The 10,000-nt window shown below is 37.6% G+C and overlaps 1 protein-coding gene and 1 long non-coding RNA gene across 2 annotated transcripts in view; both read right to left on the minus strand.

Annotated features, from left to right (window-relative positions):
- Window positions 1-4,667, minus strand: part of LOC135214079 (uncharacterized) — a 169,289-nt gene extending 164,622 nt beyond the window's left edge. The window contains exon 1 of the long non-coding RNA XR_010314253.1: window positions 4,624-4,667. This is a non-coding gene — a long non-coding RNA (uncharacterized LOC135214079). The remainder of the gene's footprint in view (window positions 1-4,623) is intronic.
- LOC135214064 (rap1 GTPase-activating protein 1-like) overlaps window positions 1-10,000 on the minus strand; it is a 767,625-nt gene that overhangs the window by 428,960 nt on the left and 328,665 nt on the right. The window lies entirely within an intron of this gene.

Genomic DNA, 10,000 nt, shown 5'->3' on the forward strand with positions numbered 1-10,000 from the left:
TTTCTTATGGTAGTGTTCCAGAACCGAAGTTCACGCGTTTATATTGCTAGCTATTATTATTATCATTATTATTACGCGCCAGCACTGAACGAGCATATTGGAATCTGTATAAGATATAGTTTAACAAAATAGCTCATATATATACACGCCCGTGTTTAGATAAATACAATTAGCTGAGAATTCCAGAAGATATTAGACAAAGTGAGCGTATCTCACGTGAGATTTAAATGACATCCTGTGATTGGGCTTAAAAAAATGTTACCGTTGGATTTCGCGTAAGTGTACTACGTGTGCATGAAGCGCGCGAGCGCGCGTGTGTGAACTCTCTCCTCCATCCAAGGGTGTCGTACAATAACACGCCTGCTTCAAGGACCTCACTTACTGGAAAGAAATTCGCAGTTTCACGCATGCATATCGATTCTGAGAGAGAGAGAGAGAGAGAGAGAGAGAGAGAGAGAGGCCAACAGGTCATTGGACAGAAACTCTGATTCGATGTGCGTTTGTTTTTTTATTAGACACTCTTATAATAATGCTGGTAATAGTTATTAATGATAACGAGAGAGAGAGAGAGAGAGAGAGAGAGAGAGAGAGAGAGAGAGAGAGAGAGAGAGAGAGAGATAATAATAATAATAATAATAATAATAATAATAATAATAATAATAATAATAAATCTCACGACATGAATAAAATCGCGATATAAAATCTAAAGATATTCTGGACACGAAAAAAACCCAACTAATAATAATTATACTGGGGATTGAATATATATATATATATATATATATATATATATAATATAATATATATATATATATATATAAAAGAACCAAAGATACTCCCAGCACTATATACTCCTTAAAAACCCAAATCAAGAAAAAAAAAAGAATGCACATAAACGAAGTATTGGAACCTTGCTGGAGTACTCCAAGGTGAGTTGATGGGAGAAAGTAATTCTCCGGTGGGGGGAGATGGGTTGGGAAGGAGAAGAGGGAGGGGGGCGGGGGAATGGGAGTGGTTGGAAGGGGGGGTGAAAAGAATGCGTATACGCTTTGGAAGAACCCGCTAATAATGGCGTAACGAGAAAAAATAAGAGAGCATTATTAACTGGCCGTAGAGCACATGAAGCCAGCGTGTGGATCTGTTACGAGTGGCGTGTGGAAACGTCTCCCGGATGGTAATATTATGGCTCGGTAACCGTCCGAAGCACTTAGAAATTTTACTAGGTAATCGCTCGTATCATACGAGTGGACTTCCAAGCGAATTTCCCTTCATTTTCCTGTGACCAAACGGATCTCCTTCCACTCATTTCGAATAATTGAAGAAGAAGAAGATTTCCTTTCATCCAACCTCATCTCGTTTCTTCTTCTTTTCTCTCTCTCTCTCTCTCTCTCTCTCTCTCTCGTCTGAATTTTTAAGGTTTTTCTGTATCCGCAAATCTTTCTCCTTACATACATGCGTGGAAAACTTCCTCTCTCACTCTCTCTCTCTTTAGACTGAATATTGAGGGGTAGTCTTTATTTGCACATGTTTAATTTATATTTACATGTGGAAAACTCTCTCTCTCTCTCTCTCTCTCTCTCTCTCTCTCACTAGGCTGAATCTTTAAGAGGTTTTTCTTTATTCGCAAACCTGTCTCTCTCTCTCGACTGAATATTGAGGGGGTCTTTATTTTGCACGTTTAATTTATATTTACACGTGGAAAACTTCCTCTCTTCCTCTCTCTCTCTCTCTAGGCTGGATCTTTAGGGGTTTTCCTTATTCGCAAACTTCCTCTCTCTCTCTCTCTCTCTCTCTTTAGACTGAATATTGAGGGGCAGTCTTTATTTGCTCATGTTTAATTTATATTTACACGTGGAAAACTACTTCCTCTCTCTCTCTCTCTCTCTCTCTCTCTCTCTCTCTCTCATTAATTACAGGAATGTTCTATTCGTTAATCTGCTTACAATGATGAGAAAATAAATGAGTATTCTGCGACAAGTCTTTTGAGTTTCTTAGGAGTGTTTGGGATGAATGATATTTTTAAAAAATCATAGACAAAAGATCGTGAATAATTTAAAATATATCAGTATACGAACACTTGAAAGTACATCATCATATTACCAATATTTCTTCTCTTTTATAAAAATGTATTGTATTTTGAGGATTCATGATGACTTTAAATGATCAATATTAGTTCATTACAATTGCCAAATGCTCAAATCCCATAGAGAGAGAGAGAGAGAGAGAGAGAGAGAGAGAGAGAGAGAGAGAGAGAGAGCCATCCACCACATACTCTACAATCAGTTCTAAATATTAGAAGTCATTATCTAAACATTGCACAAACCGCAGCAATACCTGTCGAGGTCTGATCATTTTCAATCCATCTCCTTAGAATAATATTTCCTCACTCGACCATTCGACGTTAACTGTTTTACGTTTTCTGTTTAGAAATCGGACGAATTCCACCGGAAAATGGTAAACAGGCAAAATAGAAACGAGGACACGAAAGAATAAACATCGTATAAGGCAATATGCAGACATGTACAGCTTTCAATGAATATTACACTTAGATGTATCATATCAACCCTACCCTCCCGATGCCCTACCTACACGGCCTACTTGGGGCGTACAAACAGGTTTGCAGGAGTAAGGTGGATGTGTTATTCCTCCCCTACACTCCCGATCCCCTACATACCCCCACCCCATCCAGGCCGGCAAACAAGTTTGCATGATGAGGGTGGATATGTCTTGTCTCCGCTACCCTCCTGATCCCCTACCTTCACGGCCCACCTGGGGCGGACAAACAGGTTTGCAGGAGGAGGCTGGATATGTTTCCTATCCGCCCCACATGGGCCGGACAAACAGGTCTGCAGGAGGAGGGTGGATGTGTCATGTCTCTCCTAACCTTCCGATCGCACCTATCACCCCGGCCGGACAAACAAACAAAATATACTCAGATTTAATTAATATAGAAGATAGAGAGATACTGCAACTCTTGATCCTAACCTTATATAGGTAGAAGAGATGGAAACGCTGAATAAACTTGATAATTTTATCCAGTAAGTTTACCTTATGTAAAAAAAAAAAAAAAAAAAAAAAAACGCGAAAGAAAGTGAAGAAAGTAGGGAGAAAACGTGTGAACTTGGAGAAGCGATCGCAATAAAACGTTTAAATTTCGCCTTAATACTGGGACGATAAAACTCGCTCAAATTTGCTTACAGAGCGTAAATGAACAGTAATTGATTGACTGATTTATGACTGCTAAAAATGGCGTCACAACACCTAGGTCGCTGAAGCCGAAAGGAACACTGAGAGATCATAATACTGAACATAGTCAAACTTCATATTAACGTGTGAAGAAAAACAAAAGCTCCCAAGTGATTAAAATAATAATAATAATAATATAATAATAATAATAATAATAATAATAATAATAATAATAACTCGTAATGAGAAATCCAACGCGACAAGGGGATGAAATATATGAACGTCATATTTCACCACGAAACTGGTAAATATGTAAATGCTGAGGTGAGAATGAGATCAGAAAAAATCATATATATATATATATATATATATATATATATATATAATATATATATATATATATATATATATATATAAGATATATATATATATTTATATATATATACACGCATATATACACACATCCGAAAACAATACACTTTGAATTAGAAAATTTAAAAAAAAATGATTGCACGAAATAGTAGTAGTAACACGCGATGGAAGAAAGAGAGAGAGAGAGAGAGAGAGAGAGAGAGAGAGAGAGAGAGAGATAGATAATACTTCAATTTCCCGCCCCGTGTCCATCCGGCACTGCAACAATAAGCAAGCGCACACGGCACTACTTAGGCCACACTTCCTAAAAACACCCGCAATTTCTACACCGTGGCGAACGACCACACTGGTGGTGGTCGCCGCTTGTGCAAGGCGACACGGCGGCTACCTACTGAGTCCTAAACGGACGCTTAATAGTTCCCCTTTCGACACCACCCAGCATAGAAAACGGGTGTTAATTAGGAGTCTTCCTTGCCGAACGCTCCACGCTTTCCTACTGCTATACTACTATTCCTTGCGTCACTGTGAAACCTCAGAGAGAGAGAGAGAGAGAGAGAGAGAGAGAGAAGATATTAACACTAACACAAAAGAACGGAGTCTACATGTTTACTCAGCTTAAATAAAAGGGTGTGACGACATCGCCGGACAAACAGATTTTTTTTTTCTCTTTTTTACCTCGTGTGATGGGGGGGGGTGGGGGGGGTGGGGGGGGGGGGGGGGAAGAATCGTAAACACGTGTAAATGGAAATCCGGGGTTGGGTAAGGGGAGGGGATGGGAGGTGGCGACTGTTTGCCAGTCCCATTCTAAAGAGTGTTTGATTGAGGAAAAGCGGGGGGGGGGAGAGGAAGGAGGAGGAGGAGGAGGAGGAGGAGGAGGAGGTCGGGGGAGGGTAAATAAGGGAGGGAAGTAGGAGGGGGCGGGGGGCAGAAGTGGAAAAGGTTATTGATGCTTGCAGTGGATTTTTCAAAGTTAAGTGTGAACCAGGCCTCAAAAGTAAATTGTTAATAATAATAATAATAATAATAATAATAATAATAATAATAATAATAATAATAAATACTCACTTTTGCTTTTTACTTTCTCCGCTGAGCAATCGACCAAGGCTTACCTGGAAAAGATAAAAATAAATAAATAAATAAATCTCAAAATCGTTTATTGGCCCATCCTCACAAAATTTACTTAACACTGGACAAAAAATTACAATCAACACACGCCATAATAAATAAAAATAAAATATAACTATCTTACAATACATTTTCTCATAAATATTTATAATATTTCTCTTCAAATGATGTCTGGTTTGTTTACTATTTTAATGAAATTGTTAATATTAGATATGAAAAAATGCTCTTATTTCAGAACCAGAAGACAACACAGATGGGGGGAAACCGCCAGATATTATAAATATAAATAAATGTTCACGAACATAAAAACCTATATAAATGTTCACGAACATAAAGACCTATGTAAATGTTCACGAACATAAAAACCTATATAAATATTCGCGAACATAAAAACCTATATGAATGTTCACGAACATAAAAACCTATATAAATGTTCACGAACATAAAAACCTATATAAATGTTCACGAACATAAAAACCTATATAAATGTTCCCGAACATAAAAACCTATATAAATGTTCCCGAACATAAAAACCTATGTAAATGTTCACGAACATAAAAACCTAAATGTTCACGAACACAAAAACCTGTATAAATGTCCATGAACATAAAAACCTATATAAATGTTCACGAACATAAAAACCTATATAAATATTCACGAACATAAAAACCTATATAAATGTTCACGAACATAAAAACCTATATAAATGTTCACGAACATAAAAACCTATATAAATGTCCATGAACATAAAAACCTATATAAATGCTCACGAGCATAAAAACCTATATAAATGTCCATGAACATAAAAACCGAAATCTGAGTTAAATAACCATTAGTAAGGTATAAGGTAATCCAAGTAATCTCTAAACACTCAAGGAATTTCTGAATGGTATGTGTAGTTTTATATAGAGTATATCGATGAATAAGGTTATAGAAGGAATTAATAGCCCGAATTCATCTCTAGAAGCAAAAATAAAACAAAAAAAAGCAAGTTATGATAATTTCAAGCGTGAGTCACTGCCCCTAAAGACGCGTAAGATCTGTTGCAAGATTTTTGTAACATTATTTTACACTTCCTGTTTTCAGACACACACACACGCACGCATGCACACACATATGAATGGATTTTATCACATCACCGTGATTCATATACATGCATTAAGCTACAACTGTCCTTTCATATTTAATTCACTCTACCCCGGAAATAATATATATAATCGTATATGTTGACCGAAGGGGAATTTTAGTTGATAATAAGTTCGTCGTCTCGATATATATGTTTGTATATATATATATATATAATATATATATATATATATATATATATATATATATACCGTATATATATACATATATATATATATATATATATATATACACATATATATATATATACATTTATATACACATATATATATACATTATATAAGTTATATATATATATATAAATATATAGTTTATATTTATATTAACAGACAGATAAAACCCACATATTAACGCACAATTACCTGTGCTCACACAGGTGCAAGTTGCCTAATTACCTATAAAAAAAGAAAAAAAAAATCTGACCCACTGTCACATAAACACAAACGCAAGAATGCTGTGACGTCCCGGAACAAAAACACATGTGATCACACTTGTAAGCTTCGAGAGAGAGAGAGAGAGAGAGAGTCAGGCCAGTGTCCACGCAATTCCTCTCTGCTCCAGTTATTTTTATGTCATCAGGGAAGACCAGCCCTAAGGCGCCTTTTAAGAATTTCCTGCAAAACAACGCCAGTCCAAAACGGGGGAAAAATAACAGGTAAATAACGGCAAATCACCGTTGGTTGCAGCAACCACAATTCGGACGGGTGTTCGGTAGTTTAAATACCTTAAGTCTCCTACTCATTATTTTGTGCTATTTCCTCTGCCTTTTTACCTTATTCAATTTCCTCCTCTTCTCGGCGTCCTTCTCATTCATTCATGCTTCCAGACGTCAAATCTCTATCTTAATACTGGCAACTGGCTCCATTCTATCCCACCTGACGGATACCTTATGAATAAACCTTCACGTCCGTCACCCTCCTACCTCGAGCTTGGATACTGGTTTTATTCTACACCCACCTATTCGTCTCCTGCTTCCTGCAGAGACTTCTGACTGATGACCCCAAGATCAGAAACTGTTTCTTTTCTGTCTCACATTCTTAAACGAATGCATTGCCTGAATTTAAGAAAAACAGTGGGTCTGGTCAATCCTTGGATGGGTAACCATTCTAGTGGCAGGTGGCAAATGGTCAAGTAGGTAATAGTTAAGGATATCTACAACTGCCCTAATGGAATGGTGCGAGCAGCAGCGATTGATTGATTGATTTCTGACTACTGAAACACGCGTAACAGCAGTGTGTCACTATACTATACTATACTGAAGGCAATATTCCAGTACTTTTCAGTCTTATCGATACTTTACTAAAGAGCTGATGATTGGTTACAAGTGTAATAAAATTGCCAGTAGATTAACTGTTACACAGAAAATAAATTTAAGGATACATTTCGTTTTTATGTGGTGGTCCTTCAATTACTATATTTCATATACCGTTAATTCAAAGAATAGATCATATGGACTTCGTAAAAAAAAAAAAAAAGCTATCTAGTCTAACAGTGTGACATAAAATAAACATATGAATACATATTGTGTTTTATGTAGTGGATCTTTTAATTACTATATTTCATTTACCTTTAATTCAGAGATTAGATCACCTAGACTTGAAAAAAAATCTAACTAGAATCAGACACTGGATTAGATCACCTAGGTTTTTTTTCTTTTTAAAGTCTAACTAGAATCTTCAGAAACTTGCAGCGTACCTAAGCAGTCTGGTGCTAGTGGGAATTGTTTCACGATAATGTCATCAATACGATTATTACATTTTCCTCCCTCCTATAAGAAGACTGGATCACCTTGACTTGCGGAAAAAAAATGTAATAACCATTATACCCATTCTAGATTGACGGTATACTCAAACCTGACAGGCAATCAATTCCAATTGCTCGGTAATGAAGACATACAATGGATCTAATTCCCACATTCCCATTGTTTAATTATCTTATTGCTCATAAGGTTCAAGGTGTAGATGGGACTTTGGAAAAATCATGTGCCTCAACTTCTGACCCGTCACGTGCAGAGAGAGAGAGAGAAAGAGAGAGAAAGACAATACGGGTATTATACTACCTTGTGCGTGGATCAGCGTGAGTGATTTCGTTAGTGTGTGTGTGTGTGTGTGTGTCGATGAATGGTTGATTGTATGAATGCGTGGGGTGTGTCAATTGCGCTTATGTGCTAGTGTGTACCTAAGTGTGTGTTGGAGCAATGTAGGTGCACGGTGGATTCGATGTTAATGAGTTTGTGTGTTTACGTGTTGGTGACTGACTGAGTTTGGTGACGTGCTTGAGTTATAAGGGAATATATGGGAGTAAATATTTATACATGTAATCGCGTAAGCGAACTTTGTTTTGCATTGCCCCGAAGAGCTGAAAAACATAGCATTCATCTACCACACACCAAGTGGACACCCAAGAAGGAAAAGGATGTTCTTTAAATCACGAAACTTGACACAAAGCATAGACCATCAAGTAATCGTTAATCCTGATTTAGATTGAGGACATTGACTACACGAATAATTGACTTGGATGATTGTTAGTTAATAGAGAAACCGACATTTGCAACGGTCCCTTGAAATTTATCTCTGCAAAAGATTCGTGCTGAACTATATACTACATTTCAACAATACCAGTTACAACAACAATATTAACAATAGCAACAACGGTATGAAATTTTTTTTTTTTTTTTAAGTAGTAACAATACTACGCCTCTTGTCACTGACCTTTGGCGTCGTATCTCTCTACTATATATACCTTGGTTTCTCAAGATCTCTCTCTGGGTGTGGCCCATTCGCCATATGATGATGTCATGATTTTTTTCATTCTATTTTTATTTCTTTTTTTTTAATGACAATAATCGTACCTGTAATCATTCCCTCACAGCTTGATCTGACCTGATCACCTTAGAGAACTCAAATCAATAGTACGAGGAGAGAGAGAGAGAGAGAGAGAGAGAGAGAGAGAGAGAGAGAGAGAGAGAGAGAGGGGGGGGGGGGTGTTGCAAGCGGGCAGGGGGGGTTGGGGGAAGAGAGGTGATGATACCACCAAAATCCTTCATATGCTCTTCCCTTTGGCACCAACCATCGAAATAAATATATATATATATATATATATATATTATATATATATATATATATATATCTCTTAGAAGATTAAAGGAAGATTATCAGCGGGGGTGACCTAAATAGGCTTGCCTGTGGATGGACCTCTTGGTATAAATACCACCTTTTCTGTAAACTTCTCTCATTCATCTACCTGAAGAGGGAGACAGCAGTCTCTGAAATATAGTATTTTTCTCTCTATATTTTGGTGTTTTTATGGGCTCCTTATATTAGATATATATATATATATATTATAGAGAGAGAGAGAGAGAGAGAGAGAGAGAGAGAGAGAGAGAGAGAGAGAGAGAGGGGGGGGGGGGGGGGGGGGGGGGGGGGGGGGGGGGGGGTTTACAGGCACTGGCACAGCGAAGGGAGCAGAGGGCAGACAGATAACTATACACACACAACTCCTCTACTGCAACATCCGTCATTAGGCTGTTATGTATTTTCAGAGCAGCGCGTATTGGTACACCGCGACGTGACCTTGACCTCTCATGGGGCTGCTTTTGTGCGAGTTTGTGTACGAGAATTATGGTAGTGTACGCGCGCATGCGCGCTCGTTACGTGTGAACGGAGACCTCTTTGCGTATTCCTGAGCGCCGTCATTAGCCCAAAACAATGGTGGGGAAAACGAGCTCATTCATCAGAGACATAAAATAAATATGTTATGCATATTACGTTCACTCCTAAGGCCTCATTGGGATCCATTATCATACACGCAAAGATATTCCTAGTCTGCTGAAAAGTTTAAAATCATTTACTTTTTTTGGGGGGGAAGAGGTTGCTAGACCTTTACCCGCGACATTAGGACAACAAGGGCGCTTGGCATTCATTCGTTAGTGGTCACCCATTCAAGCGTTGACCAGACCTAACGACTCACACCAATGCAGAAAAGTGCATTATATTTTGTTTTATTCAGCAGCAGCATAGCACTGCGGTTGAATTCTATTTGCTTATAACATAATATTTATTCGTATAAGCAAATAGAGCAGAGAAGCAATGCTGAACTGCTAAGAAAAAGACGATTGCGTCATACTATTTCTGAATTTGACCAAGGACGAAAAATTAAGAAACTATCATGA

This window comes from Macrobrachium nipponense, chromosome 45 (assembly GCF_015104395.2).
Source record: "Macrobrachium nipponense isolate FS-2020 chromosome 45, ASM1510439v2, whole genome shotgun sequence".
Classification (NCBI taxonomy): domain Eukaryota; kingdom Metazoa; phylum Arthropoda; class Malacostraca; order Decapoda; family Palaemonidae; genus Macrobrachium; species Macrobrachium nipponense.